Source organism: Ziziphus jujuba, chromosome 4 (genome assembly GCF_031755915.1).
Source record: "Ziziphus jujuba cultivar Dongzao chromosome 4, ASM3175591v1".
NCBI classification, from domain to species: Eukaryota; Viridiplantae; Streptophyta; class Magnoliopsida; order Rosales; family Rhamnaceae; genus Ziziphus; species Ziziphus jujuba.
The window spans coordinates 2,376,260-2,394,944 of record NC_083382.1 but is presented as its reverse complement, the minus strand read 5'-3'; the positions used below and the strand labels follow the sequence as shown (position 1 = coordinate 2,394,944).

The 18,685-nt window shown below is 35.1% G+C and overlaps 1 long non-coding RNA gene across 1 annotated transcript; it reads left to right on the top strand.

Annotated features, from left to right (window-relative positions):
* The first annotated feature begins 942 nt into the window (after positions 1–942).
* Positions 943–8,813, top strand: LOC107415724 (uncharacterized). The gene is made up of 6 exons (XR_009638605.1): positions 943–1,251; positions 1,453–2,216; positions 2,770–2,860; positions 3,940–6,384; positions 6,615–7,399; positions 7,598–8,813. It is a non-coding gene; the product is annotated as an uncharacterized LOC107415724 (long non-coding RNA).
* Positions 8,814–18,685: the final 9,872 nt, after the last annotated feature.

The following is an 18,685-nucleotide window of genomic DNA, read 5'->3' as shown; positions in this document are numbered from 1 at the left end:
GGGAACCTTTACAGACTTAGGCCAATCCCAATGTCCGATGATGTGCTTAATTGAGTTTCTTTCTATTTGCAGGTATGAAATGGAGAGTTAGTGACCTTAAAGATGATTGCCAGTAGGGATGTGACCAAACTTGTAAGAAACATACTCCATGGTATTAATAAATACATAAAGAAACTACTGTTAATGTCAAATACAAAGTTAGTGAGCTCATGAGCAATTGTCTAAATCTAGTTAGTTTAATCACAGGCATCTTCTTCTTGGTGCCATCATAAATGATTTGCATATTCTTTCTTACTACTTCAACCATGCCGATTTTTAGCCTCATCACATATTTATCATATTCTTAATTTAGATTTTTTTTTTGGCTCTTTTTTACCCCTATTAGTCTAGTGCTTACTTTTCATATCTATGCAAGATTGCTGGTATATGATTTCTTTAATATAATTAAAAAATATTTCAACCAGAAAAACTTATTAAACAAAAACATGTTACTGTCACATTAGGTGCAGGCGTTATTTTTGTAGCCCACTTTTCTGGATGAACATTAGGTTTCTTTCTTTGTCTCCTGTTCTGTTTTTTGGGTCGACGTAATAAATTCATAAACTTGTGCATATTCGTTTCTGGTGTTGGCTCATCTAAAATTATTGTATAGGAAATTTGTTGATCAGTCGAAAAGTCGAAGCACTGATATATCCTGCACTTGTTGACTAATTGTTTGATGGGGGTGGGTGACAGATAGAGTGGTAGCATATATATTTGCCTTGCCCAAGATGTTTGCTGCCATAATTATTTGTTTAATAAATCGATCATAAATGGACTTAATATCCTTTTGTCAATCAATATCCATATTAATTTCCTTCCAAACCAAGTATATTGACTCCATGCACTGGCTGGCTATTTTAATACTCCTATTTTACTCACCTACCCCCAAATTCATTTGCCTCTCCCCTAGAGATTGACCTGAACTTACTCACCTACCCCCTAATTCATTTTGCCTCTCACCTCCATCTAAATCTCCAGGGTCGAATCTCTCCCCTAGAGATTGACCTGAACTTACTCACCTACCACCTAATCCATTTGCCTCTCTCCTCTCTAGGGTTGAATTCAAGTTCCCATTTACCAAACCACGAATTTGAAGAGTGTAAGATGAGAGGATTAGAGATGTGGAACAAGATTCAGAGGATACTGCTTCCAAACAAAATCCAGGTGATCACATATACACATGGAGGAGAGGCAATAAAAAACACCACGGTAATCTTCTTCTTCTTCTTCACCCTTTCATTTGAATGCCTGACAGATCTTTTGTGTTTCATTTTCACAAACTAAACACTAATTTTCTTTTATTATTGGAATATTGAGATGATGAGAGTATGAATGTTGTTGTAGTATATAAATCATGTTATAAATTGAGCACCATTATATTTGTTTATGTGATTACTATGTGGCCTGCAGGGATATACGTGAATGATGAAATAGTGATCCACTTAACTGGAGGAGCATGGTCAGATAGTACATGTCCAAAATGTGGAGGTCGATCAAGTTTTCGTGTTGTGGTCTATTCCTGCATTGATTGTTTTCTTTCAGGTGGAGATCTACATGTCTTTGAATATGGTGTTAATCCAGCTCTCTTTCTTGCCAAACTTTGGGAAGGTACCTGTACCCTAGCTTCTACAGATAAGGCTGAAGTTGTCGAGAAGCGTGCGTATACCTTCATCAATAATACATCTGCCGACTACTATCGTTACATAAACAACAGTGAAGACTTTGCAATATATTGCAAAACGGGCTTGCTAGTGGTAGATAGCATTAATTTCAGCAGAAGTTGGCAAACAGCATTTTTCTTGGTTGTTACTGCTGCTGCATTTGTTTCTCTACAGCAGCTCACAGCTGCTACTTTTATTGGTCTGTTGGGTAGATATGTTGGCATATACTGTATATGTAGATTTGCTCCTGATGTCGGAGCTCGTCCTAATGTTATCAAAGTTGATTAAGTAGAGGGATTGCCTCAAGTTTCTGAGGTATTGTCTTCTGGTGGTTTGCACTTCCAACCTCTTCAAGTCTTTACTAACATGATTTTATTGATCCTGATCGTGGCTTTCATTTTCTGTTTGCTGTCAACTCTGCGGTCTGAACCTCTTCGAGTGTTGTCTAACACTTCTAAAGTGGTTTGGGCTCAAGCATGCATCATGTTTTTCTACTGGGCAGTGTTGCAAAGGGTAATTTTCTACATTTTCTCTCTATACATAATTGAATTTATTCTTTTCTTATTGTTATTATTATTATTATTATTAAGAATGTAAATTTAAGTTGTCCTACTGTTATTTATTTATAAATTAAATAAATAAAATTAATTGAACTTAAGGCCTAGTTTGATAATAAGTTCAATTTTTTATATTTTATTTTCGTTTTTTCTTCTAAATTGTGTATAGTTTAATTTGATAGTTTATTAATGTTAGTAGATGGTAGTTGGATATTTCTACTAATTATAAATATAGGGGGGAAAAACATAAATAGAAAATAAAACACAACTTAAAATTGTGCTAGATTTTTTTGTTTTTATTTTTTTCCTTAACATTTGAAGTTAATTGATGTATTTAACAAATTCTAACTACTATCAATTAACATTAACAAATCATTAAAGTTAGCAAACTACACACAATTCAGAAGAAAAAAACTAAAACAAAAAATAAAAAATAAACTTATTAAACAGGACATTAATATATTATTATTGTTATTTAGTTACTAAATTTTTAGAGGTTCAATGTCCAGAGGCTGCTTTCTAACAAGGTCGGGAAGGAGCAACTGAAGCCTGGGGATCACATCTGCACATATAGGCGTGGCCATTCCTACTCCCATCATGGTGGTCTTTTCTTCTTCCCCATTTCTTTATTAAACTTTTTTTTTTTTTACTTTTATTTATTTATTTCTCTGCTACATGTAGACTATATTAATCACAGGATTTAACTTGGATTGTATAATTTATGGATATCGTTTATTTAATTGTTATGCTTTGATTTGGATATCAAAAACCAACTCTTTGATTATCGTTTTCGTTTTCATAACAAAGTGTTCAATTTTGATCTGTTTAAACACTTGATAATCATTTCATTTGCGTGAAGGTTTTGGCTCCTTGAGTTAACTATCCTGAATTGATAATCTTATATTAAATTCAGGGATAAATTGGATTTGCATTACATCCTACTTTGGCAAAGAGTTACTATGCTTTTGAAATGTTTTCTTCAAGATGGAATTTAGAAGATAAATAATTGTTTGAGTACAAAAGATTGATGCCAATAAAATACATGGTTAATTAATTTTTATGTTTCAAGTCTTCCATTTAGTGATATGATTACTGATGAGAGAAATTTCTCGAAGGAGGAAGCTACCTATTGTTTTAAGTAGGTAAGAGCAGAGAAATGCATTAAGAGAATTAGGATTAGGGAATTTATATATTAGTAACATTATGACTATATGCTTTTTCGTCTCCCTGGAGCCCCTTCCCTTAAAAATTGTAACAAGTGTTTCAACTTAGTCTTGTGGTAATATGTTGCAAGTTCTTTAGAAACTTCATCTAGTTTAGGAAAACTCTTATTAGATTTAGACTGCACAACCAGTAGTTAGCTATAGATAATTGATGCAGTATACATAGATTTAGACTCCATGGAGTACATTGGACATCTTAAATAATGTAGATGGTTTTGAATGAATGTTCGAAAGTGTCAGATTTTGGTGATTTCTAAACCTATTTTGATTGGAAATGAGGCATAGATAGAGTCAAACTCATTGCTTTATGATGACCTACAAACCATTTTACCACACAATGAGAATCGATCCTTATCTGTTTCTTAGTACATTTATCTTATGAACTGGCCCTCATGAAATAATTAGCTTACTTGCCTGCTATATATATATATATATATATATATGTATGTGACTCAGGGATATATATTGGCAACAGAAAGGTGATCCACCTCCATCGAGGAGCAGATCCTATAAGTGGTGGTGGTGGTCAATCAATGCAATGTCGTGTGGACTTATGCTGCATAAATTGTTTTCTTGATGGTGGGGAACTCTGTATCCATAGATATGGTGTTGATGTTGTTTTCTTTGTGGCCAAAATTCGAGGGGGTACCTGTACACGTGCCTCTACCGATCCAACAGAAGTTGTCCTGGACCGTGCTAATTTACTCAATGATAGAGACTTTGGTGCCTACAACCTTTTCAACAACAACTGTGAAGACTTTGCAATATATTGCAAAACTGGTGCGCTGTCAACAAAAAAACTCACTAATCACGGAAAGAACGGGCAGATAGCATCCTTGTTAGGTGTCCTTCTTGCTATCTTTGTTTTTAATGATAGATTCCCAACTAGTAATTATATTGATGCAGCAGCTACCGTTTTTTTCATTTACTCTATTTTTAGAATACTTGATGATGAATCAGAAACTGGAAATGCTTATAAAGTTCCAGTTAACGAATTGGCAGCTTCATATCAAAGCCGTCTTGATTTTCGCATCTGGTTGAGACGATGGGGGCTTATTATAGGCCTTGTGATGATTATCTATTACAGTGTTGAAGCTGTGCTCCAAAAGTTGTTCTAAATTGAGAAGCACCAGAGCTGTTGTAAACAAAAATGTGAGACGCACCATTTATTCAGTTTAAGCAATGTTGCATGTTTTTAAGGGCTGACTAGGCAAGAAACAGTTCTGTTGGTCTATCTATCAGCATCAGTATCTGATCTGTTCTTCACCATTGAGATTCATTCGGTTGCTTCTTTTCACGATTCTCGTACAAGACCAATCATCCAAGAAGGGCTTGGCATTGTTATCTGAGACAAGACATTCAATAACCTTTTATTGTCTATTGCTCCTTTGCCTTTGTTTTCTTACAATTCTGCGGTGCCTTGGAACATAACTATCATCTGCTCTTACCTTTTACAAGAGTCGCTGCAACTCTCACTTATGAATATGCTGTAATGCCTAGTTCCTTGATACCAGCATATTATACTTTTGTATCCTTTATCTGCTGTATATTTGCCTATATTATTGGGTTTTTGTAGACGTAAAACCACATCTTTCTTATAGTATATAGTATTTTTTATATAACAATATATAATCTCCATTGCCCCTTTGGTATTGATGTTGTGTAGGAAAGATGCAATTAATCCTTCCAAAAGCTGCAGCAGTTAGGAAATGCACAATCTAGTCCTCAATCATCCAGCAAAAGGCCTAAGAATGCATCCTTCAACATCTAGCTGTCCAAATCCTCTTCGGAAACCTTTACAGACTTGGGAAAACCCCTTGGTTTGGTGATACCCTTAAGCATGTGAAGTGGGATGGGGTATAGGTGTTAAGTTAGATCTAACTGAAGCAAGAGAGCAGGGGTTAAAAGGGGTGGAAGGGGTGGAACAATCCAGTGGAAAACTTACTGGCATGGTAGCAATAAACACATAAAGAAACACTTTAATCAAAGGCAAAATTAGTGAGCTCAGGAAGCAATTGTCCAAAAAATCTGGCTCAATCTATGGCCATCTTCTTGCTACCATCATAGATGATTATATTCTTTCTTACTGCTTCGACCATGTTGATTTTAGCCCCATTATATATTGTTCAATTGGAGTTTTTTGTTTTCAATTTTTTTTGTTACCTCTATTACTGCTTCCAGTTCATGCTTATGCGAGGTTTCTGGTATGACTTCTTTAACAATTAAACAAAATATTTCAACCAGAAAAGCAATTAAATAAAATATGTTACAGTCACATTAGGTGAAAGCATTATTTTATATAGCCCACTTTCTTGATAAACATTAGGTCTCTTTCTCCCTGTTTCTATCTCCTGTTCTGTTTTTGGGTAAACATAATAAATCGTGAACATATGCATATTAGTTTGTGGACGTGTCCCATCAAAGATTATTGTATGGCAAGTGTATTAGTAGAAAACTCCAAGCACTAATGTTCTTTCCTTGACTAATTTGATGAGCAAAAAACAATAGTAGCATCTTTGCCTCGGTTGTTTGATGACATTATTATTTGTTTAATAATTGAAAACTGGACTCAATCCCTCTGTCAGCCAACCAGTTCTGCATTATAGAAACCTACGTCCCCATGAACTGCTTATTTTAATACAATCCTACGTCCTTTTATGACCTCATATCCATTTATATGCACTTAGTAGCCTACCCCATAAACCAGGCCCTGTACCAAGGGACTAATATTCGCATAGAAGAAGATGGAAATATCCCAAGTGTAAGAAATTAATATGAGAGGATCAGCAGAGCTGTGGAACAAGATCCAGAGGGTACTGCTTCCAAACGTAGTCCAGAAGAATCAATAGAATCCTGGGGATCACATCTACACCTGGAGGCAAGCGAATAGAAAACACCACGGTGATCTTCTTCTTCTGCTTCTTCTTCATTCATTTCGAATCCCTGCACTGCAGACAGTACTTTTATGCTTCACCAAACTTTATATTCTTTTTCTTTTTCTCTTTTTATTTTTTCCCATCCCTTGAGAATATCTGTATGTTTCTTATACAGAATATAAATGATGCTATTGAATTCGTGACCGATATTAAGATTTGCTTATTTGGCCGCTATATGTAATGTGACCTCATCAGGGATATTTGTTGGTGATGGAAATGTGATCCACCTCACTCAAGCAGCAGGCTCAAATCATAGTATATGTCCAACATGTGCTGATGATCAACCAATGGCGCATCTTTTTGGTGTGGTGTCAACGTCTCTAGAAGATTTTCTTTTTGGTGGAGGTCTCTTCCTCTTTGAATATGGTGTTAATCCAACTCTCTTCCTCGCCAAATTTTGGGAATTAGGTACCTGTAACATTGCCTCTTCTGATCCACCTGAAGTTGTCAAGAATCGTGCTTCTTTCCTCCTCTGTAATGGTTCTGATTCTGGTTACTACTACCGTTATATAAACAACAGTAGATAATTTGCAATATATTGCAAAACAGGGTTGCTAGTGGTAGATAGAATTGATTTCAGCAGAAGTTGGCAAACTGCATTTTTCTTGGCTGTTACTGTTTCTGTCTATCTTTCTCTGCAGCAACTGGCAACTGTTGCCTTTACTGGTCTGGTAGCTAGATATGCTGGTGTGTATTGTATATGTAGATTAGCTCCTGATATCGGAGCTCATCCTAATGTTATCAAAGTTGATCAAGTAGAGAGATTGCTTAAAGTTGATGAGATATTGGCTTCTAGTGGTTTGGGCTCCCGAGTTGTTCAATCCCATATTAACACGGTTTTAGTAATCCTGATGTGTAGTTTTTCTTTTGCTTTGCTATTAGGCTTTCGGTCTGACACTCTTAAACTGTGGTCTGAGACTCTTCAAGTGGTCTGGACTCTAGCATCCATCATATTTTTCTACTGGGCAATATCACAAAGAGTAATTTTCTGTATTTTCTCCACATATATGATTGATGTTTTTTTCTAATTAATAATATAAATTTAAATTTTCCTGCTGCTATTTATTTTCTAATTAAACAAAATCAATTAAACTAATAAATATTGATCGAACAATTTTACATTATTATTACTTTTGTTTAGCAACTAAAAGTTTAGATGTTCATGAACATATATGCAGAGGCTGGTTCCGAACAAGATACAGGAGAAGCAATGAAGCCTGGGGATCACATCTACACATATAGGCGCGCCCATACCTACTCCCATCATGGCCTTCTTCTTCTTTAAAAGAGTTTTTTTTTTTTTTTTTTTTTAAATCATTGTATTATTATTATTATTATTATTTGTTACAAAGTATTCAATTTTGATCTTTTTAAACACTTAGAATTCATTTAATTCGCATATGTTAAGGTTTTGGCTTAGTAAATTTGACCATCATTTGTTAACTTCAATTATGGTATATTAATTATGCTATGATTTTGGAGATTATTTGCTTGCTATAAGCATGTTCACACTCTTTCCAAAAGCTTAAAGCCATTGAGAGGTAGTTGTGATTATATTCATATTGTCTCAGGCGTATACATGGGTAACAGAAAGGTGATCCACCTCGATCGAGGAGGAGACCCTATTAGTGGTAGTGTTCAACCAACAAATTATGATGTGGAGTCTTGCTGCATAAATTGTTTTCTTGCTGGTGGAGAGCTGTATCTGTATAAATATGGTGTTAATCTTGCTTTTTTTTTATTGCCAAAACTCGAGGGGGTACCTGCACATGCGTCTCCACCCTATCAGCTAAACTTGCACAGTGCAAGTTTACTCCTCAAGAATAGAGACTTTGGTGTCTACAACCTTTTCAACAACAACTGTGAAGAGTTTGCAGTATATTGCAGAACAGGCTTGCTGCCAAGAAGAATAATCATTAATCATGGCAAGGACGGACAGATATCATCCCTCTTAGCAGTCTTTGTTGCCATCTTTATCTTTTTATCGTTGAGGTTCCCAACTAGTAACTATATAGACGTGGCAGCTACTGTTTATTTCACCTACTTTATGCTTAGATATATTGTTGATGATGCAGGACGTGGAAAAGATAATAGTGTTCCACTTTATGAATTGGCTGATGAATTTCGAAGACATACGTAGTAGTTCTCACATCCAGATGAGCAAGAGACGGTGGCTTTATGTTGTCTTTTTGGTGATTATTATCTGTCTCCATGAAAAAACTGTGATGTTATGCTTCAAAAGGTTAAAGGTTTTAGAACAAGCTTTAGTTCAAGCATGCAGTGCGTTTTAAGTGCTTACTAGGCATGAAAAAGTTATTCTTTTTGTTTAGTTTGTTTAGGTTCTGTCTTTCGGTGAGAGAATGATCTTTCTATCTGTATAAACTCTATTGTTAGTGCAAGGATTCCCTTCTTTGATAAGTAAGCCCAACTCAGAGTGAACCTGGTGGAAGATTCTCTATTGCTTGTTTTCTTAATTTGTTTGCAATAATCTTTGTGTCATTGTGCTGTTCCATATAACTGCCCGTCTTGAGAGGAAAGACATTAGGTTATGTATAATATGATTTCTTCATAATTAAGTCATATATTTTATCGAAAACCTCACAAAATAAACAGAATGTAGGGAAAGAAATTGTCATTCGGGTTGCAGATTATAGGTAAAGGGACAAAGCTTGGAAGATCGTAGAGTACTAGCTCATTGTCAAGTGCTATTCTTAATTCATTTACGTTATGTTTTCTTTTTTAATCCCCGTTAGTCCAGTGATTATTATTCATGCTTATGAAGGATTTGCTTGTATGATTTCCTTAAAAATGAAACAAGAATAACAAAAGTCAACTTGAAAAAACTGTTGAACAAAGTATGTGTTACTAACACATTAGGTGTAAGCATTATTTTTATAGCTCACATTTAGATGATATTTAGTGTTTCTCCTGTAAATACCTGTACATAATGAATTCATAAACATCCACATTTTAGCTTGTTGACCATTTGTTTGACGGGATGGCTGGCATAAAATAGTAGTATGTATGGGTTTCTATGATGTTTGCAGGCATAATTATTTTTATAAGAATTTATTAGAAAAAGGAACTTAATATCGTTTTGTCAACCAATCCTATCTATGTCACACAGTCCAAACCCAGCATGTTGACTCCTTGAACTGGCAATTTTAATATTATCCCCATGAACTTGACTCCTTGCACTGGCTATTTTAATATGACCCCATTGAACTTAGTCACCTATCCTTTAAGCAGTTTCCCAATTCATTTGCCTCTCCTTCTAAAGGAATGAAAAATAGAATGCTTTTTATATGTATTGTATCTATGATATACAGCTCTATATACACAAAGATGAGAGGTACACGATGAAGATAGAAAGCTAACTAACAAGATGATGATAGCAAGACTTATCTATATGACAGTCAGGAAGGCTTAACTATATGACAGTGAATATCTACTTATCAAAAACAAAAAGAAGTTATCATAACAACTAATTCCTTACCCTATCATCCACCCCTCAAGTGAAACGGGGATTGAACAACGTTGAGCTTGGATTGAAGCCACAAAAATCTTGCTGAACAACTAATTCCTTACGCTATCATCCACCCCTAAAGTGAAACGGGAATGGAACAACGTTGAGCTTGGATTGAACCGCAAAAATCTTGCTGCAGGAAGAACCTTTGTGAGAATATCAGCAACTTGGTTACAGGTGGGAACATATTGTACGTCAAGCTGCTGTTTAAGTACTTTATTTCTAACAAAGTAGTGGACATCAATCTCAATGTGTTTTTTGCGTTGATGAGCAACCGAATTTTGAGAAAGACAGCTAGCACCTACATTATCACACCATCGAATTGGAGGTCTTGGAATGAATATTTTCAATCTTTAAGCAATGATTGGATCCATGTGACTTCTGCAGCTCCATTGCCAAGAGATCTGTACTCACACTCGGTGCTTGACTTGGCAACCACCTGTTGCTTCTTGGATGACCAGGATATGAGATTGTGACCAAAGTAAACACAATAGCTGCTTATGGAACGACGGTCATCCACATCTGCAGCCCAGTCAAGCATCAGTATAAACAGATAGTGAATCAAAAGGTGAAATTTTCAAGTGAAGCCCATGATGACGTGTTCCCTTCAATTACCTAAGTATACGTTTATGCTGCATTGGCTCAATTTGTTGAGTATAAACGTCAACTCAGGTCTTACAACAGTTATGTATTGTAAAGCACCAATGGTGCTACGATATAGGAAGACATTATGAAAAGGTGACCCAGCAGTCTTACATAAGTGTACCCTAGTGCTTGCAGGAGTGAGACTCATGCTGCATTCATTCATCTCTATTTTAAGTAAGAGATCATCCACATACTTGGTTTGAGATAAGTGAAGACCATCTTTGTTTCAAATGACTTCTATGCCCAAAAGGAAGGAGAGTGGTCCAAGATCTTTTAAAGAAAATTGCTCATGAAGGTGACGAATAAATTTGGCAATAATTTTGAGAGCAGTACTTGTCACCAATATATCATCTGCATAGATTAACACCCAAATAAAACCAACTTTGCTATGGAGTGTGAAAAGGGAGGAGTCCATAGTAGAATTCGAAAATCCCCAATGACGCAGTGTAGATTTCAATTGATCAAACCAAGCATGAGGTGCTTGTTTTAGACCATACAAAGACTTGTGAAGCATGCATATGTGATCCGGTTTTGAGGGATCTTTGAAGCCATCGGGTTGTCGTATGTAGACTGTCTCACAAAGAACATCATTAAGGAAGGCGTTGTTGATATCTATGTATCAAAATAGGCCAACCTTTTGATACTGCAATTGACAGGACAAGGCGAATGGCAGTGGGGTTGATTATCGGGCTAAAAGTGTATAAATAATCTATCTCGACTGTTTTGTGAAATCCTTTAGCCACAAGTTTAGCTTTATACTTTTGAGTAGACCCATTGGATCATCGCTATATCCTGAAAACCCATTTGTTGCCAAGAATATGCAGTTGAGGATGAAAAGGAACTAACGTCCAGGTCTGATTTCTCACAAGAGCAGAAAGTTCTTCCTGCATAGCAGACTTCCAATGAGGCGTAGTGAGAGCTTGAGAGACTGAGACAGGCTCTATTTCTTTGTATGTGTCATTGGAGCAGAGTAATGCTTTCTTTTTTTATATACCAGATTTGGACTTTGTCACCATGGGATGGATTGACTTCAGCTCAAGTGGAGGATGGATAGAGGCTTGCGAAAAGAGTCGGTCAGATTCTTGGACAGGTGACTGGTAATCCAGAGATTCATGGGTCCTTGGAATAGCTAGTATACGAGTTGGAGGAGCTGTTTCTCTTAAGGAGGACCGGCCAGATGATGATGGCATGGCAAGAGAAGAACTGATATGATCTTCAGGTATTTGGGATAGTGACCAGCCAAAAATGGAAATGTAGAAAGATTATCCCTTTGGTGTTTGTGTTGATCAGGAGAGGAAGGCACATCACGTGAGGTACTTGAAGTTGGATTAGAACTGTTGTCCTGCAAGGAAATTCCAAGGGGAGAAAAAAATAGATTTAGAGGGAGGGGCATGGGCCCCAATGTTAGAAGTGGCATAGGGAAAGGAAGTTTCATTAAATATTATATTAGGAGTAATATATATTTTCCCAGTGCTAAGACTCGGACAAATGTATCTTTTATGATTTGAACTATAACCCAAAAAAAATAGATATTTTAGAATGAAATGAAATTTTTTTTTTTTTTTGATAAATTCTGATAAAAGGATAACTTCACAGCCAAAAACTCTAAGAAAAGAAAAATCAAAATATTTTTTAAAAATTATTTCATATGGTGATTTAAAATTTAACGCTTTTGTTGGCATTCGATTGATTAAAAATGTAGTAGTAGACACTGCATTCCACCAATATGCATGTGGTATGTTACTATGTGCCATTAAAGAAAGAGCAATTTCAGTTATGTGACAATGTTTTCTTTCCACTTAACTATTTTGATTATGAGTGGGAGGACAATGGTGTTGAAAATATTCCAAAATTTGAAAGTAAAATTTATAATGGTCAATATTCACCATCCCAGTCAAACTGAAATTTTTTTATTGAAATTTGAAAAATATTTTCTACCAATTTTTTACATATTTTAAATTGTAAAAAATTTTTAGAAACTTTAGATTTAATTTCATAGGATAGACCCAAGAACAACGAGAAATGTCATCCTCAAAAATTACATAATATCTATAACCCTCATTTGATAACTCAGGAGTCGGGCCCATGCATCAGAAAAGATTAGATCAAGAGAAGCAAGACTTTTTGAAGTTGACAAGGGTGCAAATAAACGATGTGATTTTCCTAGCTGACATGAGGAACAAAATTAATTTTTATTATTGGAGAAAGAGAAAAGTTTACACAGAGACGCAATATTTCTAATAATTGATGAAGATGGATGTCCTAAGCGATAATGCCACTTTTTATGTTCAGATAAGGATGAAGAAAAAAAATTAAAAAAGTCATCACTACGTCCTAACATGGATAGAAGTGCCGATCTTGACTTATTGAATTCAGGAAGGACAACTTGATGTAATCCATCTTTAAGTATCCTTTGCAGTAGCACCTTCTTCGTAACCTGATCTTTAACAAACACACAACCAGAGTCAAAATCTACAATTGCATTGTTATCGGTAGTCAAACATGCAATACTTAATAGATTCTTTTTAATTTTAGGCACATACAAAATATCTTTCAACAAAATATCATTTCATGATTTTAAAAAAGTTGAACAAGTACTAATAATGCGCGAACCTTTCCATTTCCAACAATCAGTTTTTCTGAACCACCATATTCTGATTTTTTATTAATGTTGGATTAATTTGATGTCACATGGTTAATTGCCCCGCTGTCTAATAACCATTCAAGGTTGGCTGAAATATCAGAAGAGGAATAAGAGACAGAATTATTATTTGTACTGTTATTTGGTTGAAAATATCAGTCAAACCTATGCTAACACTTTGAGGCTACATGTCCACACAAGCCACACAATTGGCAGAAAACTCGATTTCCTCCTGAAAATTTTCCAGATTCATGACCTTGACCTCTACCAACACGGCCTCCATGATTTGTGAATCTTCCACCACGGCCACCACTATTTTCTGTCCAATATCTTTTGTTTTGTGGAGATTGGTCTTTCTTGCTTCTGTCCGCAATATTTGCAGCTGGTGTAACATCTAAGGTGTTTTGCTAAATTCGGATTTCCTGACTTAAGATCATTGCTTGAACATCTTCTATCTTAACAGATTCACGGCTTGAATTTATGTTGCTACCATAGCATCATATTCAATTGGTAAGCCTTGAAGTAAATACATCACAAAATCATCATCACTAACTATGTATCCTGCCATGGCCAAGTTGTTTGAAATCTCTTTCATCTTTGCAAAGTAAGCATTCAAGGTGAGTTCTCCTTTCTTTGTGGATTGCAACTGAAGCTTCAGTTACATCAACTTTACCCTGGATTGACTTCCAAAGAGATTTGCAAAAGAATCCCAAAGTTGAAGAGTTGTTTGAGGTTTAGTAATTTGAATAATTACCTCTCTAGAGATTGAGGATAGCATCCATCCTAAGAGAGCTGAATCTAGACGCCTCCACAGTAGGTAATCTGGATTGATTTGGACTCCAATGCTGCTCCCTTCCTTGGCTGATATTTCCATGGGTGGTTCTTTTATTGCACCCGTAAATAAAACCTTCAAGGTTGCTTCCTATAACTGCAGGCAGTATCTGTGTTTTCCAAACAACATAATTATCATTTTGCAATTGAAAAGGAAAATTATAATTTGGTAGTGTTACTTCACTAATTGAAGGAAGCTTGGATGAAGAAAGAACTAGTTGAGACATTTTTGGTGATTTTAATGGCTCTGATACCATGAAAGAATGAAAAATAGAATGTTTTTTTATATGTATTGTATCTGTGATATACAGCTCTATATATACGGAGATGAGAGGTACACGATGAAGATAGAAAGCTAACTAACAAGATGATGATAGTAAGACTTATCTATACGACAGTCGAGAAGGCTTATCTATATGACAGTGAATATCTACTTATCAACAACAATATGAAGTTATCATAACAACTGATTTCTTATGCTATCGCCCTCCATATAACTCTCTAGGGTTGAATTCAAGTTCCCATTTCCCAAACACATAAATTTTGAAGAGCGTAATTATGATGAGAGGATTAGAGCTGTGGAAAAAGACCTAGAGGGTAAAGTTCAGAGGGAGCAATTGGAGCCAGGGGATCATATCTATGCATGGAGGGGAGGCAATACAAAACACCATGGTGATCTTCTTAGTCTGCTTCTTTTCTTTATTTTCTTCTTTTTGAATGCTTGAAAGATCTATTGGATAATATGCGGAAAGTTATTTTAAGTGGAAGCTTGGAGCTTCTTGATGACTTATGCTTGGACTTGAATCTTGAGATAGTTGAGGATCTAAGTTCTCCTGAGTAGGAATTTCTTCAAGTATTTTTGCTCCTCTTGTGGAAGCAATTTCCAAATTCTATGTTGCAGATTCATTAAAGATAACATCTTGGAAATTACTAGTATATTTTTTTTTTGTACTATATTACTGATAACCTTTTGACTTATTGCTGTAACCAGTGAAGATAAACTTTTCTCACTTTTTTCTTTTATCAAACATCTTTCCATTTAAATTTAGCCTCCTTCATTATTAGTTAAATAGCCAAGACTCCATTTAAAATAACCTTCCTCATATTATCCAACAAGATCTTTTGTGTTTCAAAAGCATTATTATTTTAACTCTGTTCCATATAATGAGAATGTCTATATTGTTTTAGACTTTTTATTATGTAAATCATGTTATAAATTCAACACCATGATATTCTTGCTTAGCGTGCAGGGATATATGTGAATAACGAAAAGGTGATCCACTTTACTGAAGGAGCATGGTCAGATAGTACATGTCCAAAGTGTGGTGATCAATCAAGTTTTCATGTTGTGGTCTATTACTGCATTGATTGTTACTTTCAGATGGAGATCTATATCTCTTTGAATATGGTGTAAATCCAGCTCTCTTCCTTGCCAAACTTCGGGAGGCTACCTGTACACTTGTCTCTTCGGATCCACCTCAAGCTGTCGAGCCCGTGCATCTTTCCTCCTCAATGTTAATGACTCTGTTGACTACTACAGTTACATGAACAACGGTGAAGACTTTGCAATATATTGCAAAATAGGCTTTCGAGTGATAGATAGCATTAGTTCCAGCAGAGTTGGCAAACAACATTTTTCTTGGTTATTAGTGTTGCTGTCTTTCTTTCTCTACAGCAACTCATGGTTGCTACTTTTACTGGTCTCTTAGCTAGATATCTCGGTCTCTATTGTATCTGTAGATTTGCTCCTGATATTGGAGCTCGTCCTAACTAATGTTGTCAAAATTGAAGCACAGAGATTGCCTCAAGTTGATGAGATTTTGGCTTCTTATCATCTGGGAATTACAAGAGTTATTCAATCCCTAATTGAAATGGTTTTGTCATTCCCGGTGCCTACTTTTATCACGGTTGTGATATTAAGTTTTTGGTTTGAGCCTCATAAAGTGAGGCCTGAGACTCTTCAAGTGGTCTGGACTTATATGTGCATCATATTTTTCTACTGGACAGTATTACAAAGAGTAATTTTCTACATTTTCTCCCCATATGTTCGAATTAACTTATTTTTTGGAAAAACAAAAATAATAATTTAAAATTCATTTTTTCCTATTATTATTTTTTTTAGTTGCTAAAACTTGTAGAGGTTCAATAATATAATATGCAAACGCTGCTTTCAAACAAGATACGCAAGGAGCAACTGAAGCCTAGGATCACATCTATACATATAGGCGTGTCCGTACCTGTGCTCATCACAGTGTTCCTCTTCTTTCTTTTTTAAAAGAGAGTATTAAACATATGCAATTTAATTATATTTGTATCCAATGCTTAAATTATTTATCTATTTATTTATTTTCTTATTGCAAAATGTTCAATAATTTTTTATTTGTTTAACACTTTGAGTGTTGAAAGGTAAAATAATAATAATAATAATAATAATAATAATAATTTGTAATTGGCAAAGTCAGTAATTGGCTAAGGATGTGGTGGTGTTTACTTAAGTTTGAAGAATTATTGACACCTGTATTGCAATTGAGGACATGATGTCAAGTGGTTCACTTAAAACACATAAAGTTGATATATGTTAAAATTTAAATAAATAAAACATGGGCTGGGCTTGTTTTTTCACTTGGGCAATCATTGTGCTTGTGATCACCTTTTACCGCTTCTTTAAGCCTTATAAATAGGCTTGTATCCAATATGATTCAAACGTATGAGAGAGACAATAAGTTGCCTTTGTTTTTCTTTAGCCCTTCTATTCCTTCCAATTACAATCAGTCTCGGCCACTCATTTTTTTTTTTTTTTTTTACAAAATATATATATATATATATATATATAATTTTGGCCTCTTACACTATTTTTTAAAATATCCAAGCCTCCATAACTTTCCTTATATTATCCAACATTGAGAATTCACTTCATTATGAATTTGGCTACCACGGAATTAGCTAGCTATAGCTTATCTACCTATTATATATATAATATATGTGACTCAGCAGGGATATATGTGAACAACAGAAAGGTGATCCACTAGATCGAGGAGAAGACCCTATTAGTAGTAGTGGTGGTGGTCAACCAACACAGTATCATGTGGACTGTTGCTGCATAAATTGTTTTCTTGATGTTGCATATAAATATGGTGTCAATGTTGCTTTCCTTATGACCAAAACTCGAGGTGGTACCTGTACACGTACCTCTACCGATCCAACAGAAGATGTTCTGCACGGTGCAGACTTCCTCCTCGAGCATAGAGAGTTTGGTGCCTACGACCTTTCAACAACAACTCTAAAGACTTTGCAATATATTGCAAAACTAGCTTGCTGTCAACAATAGAATTAAATCATGGCATGAATGGACAGATAACAACTTTTGTAGCTATCATTTTGGCTTTCATTTTTTTTTTTTTTTAAATCAATTATAATCCCGACTAGTGATTGGATTGATGTGGCTGCTATGGATTATTTCATCTACTCCACTTTGCTATCTCTGCAATGCCATTTTAAAAAATCCTAATAATGGTTGACTGTTGTAACTTGATACAGCACAATCACACAAGATTTCAAATAAAGAAATTAGCCTACAGTACAGGATCTCTTACAAGGTTCAGTCAAAGTTGGATTTACATCCTCTGGTTGATCTCGTAATCAAAGAAGGAAATCATTATACAGAAACTTCTTTATCTTGCTTTGTTTTCTACCCTTGAACCAGCCCACACCCGTTGTAAACCCATCAATTCTCTCACCCAAAGGAAGAACCTAAACATACTAATTAAGCTGACAGAAATAACTGTTTCTTTCCTAGTAATTAAGCAGTTGAAACATGAAACATTACTTGAAGTGGGCGTGTGTTTTAAAGTTTAGTTTATAATAGTTCTGATGCTTGTGGAATCTCCAAATTACAGCTTTGATACGATATAGATAATCACTAAAAAGACACCAATGAAAGAGTAACATATCATCGAGGTGAGATAATTCCTTGTTCTTGTTTGATATGCAGCCGCCAATTCCTGAACTGGAATGCGTCGCCTATTTATATCAATGAGTCGCTAGATCATCTACTTTTTTAAATGAAAAATTACAATTTTAGAGTTATTGCCAAAAGTTTAAGAAGGAAATAAACAGTACTTGGAGAAACTTATTTGTTTTAAAAGAATTAAAAAAGAGCGTCTATGAAACTATTTATCCTTTAGCGACACAGTTTATCTGAATACGTCGCCTGTTTATCCAATTTCTTAAAATTTTTGGCGCATTTTCAAAATTTACGCGGGATTTTGAATATCATTTCTTTTCACAAAATATGTGTTAGTACACTTCATAATAGGTGTTATAATTGGAAGCAATCTAAAAGAGACTTGAAGAGTGGGATATTTCGTGTTTAATTTTCCATTTGCTTGCATTGCTATCTGGAAGTTGGATTTCTTTCTTCATGGATTCTTCTTTCTTCATCGCCCTCGTGGTTAGCTTGGATTCTTCTTTCTTCGTCTCCATGGTTTCGGTGAGTTTCTTTTCGCTTTATGATTGGTGGTGACATGTGGTGGATTGGGTTATTTTTTATTTATTTATTCATTATACCCGAATGTTAGGTTCGCTGGGTTTTCTTAATCTTGTTTTTGTGGATAATTTGTTTGT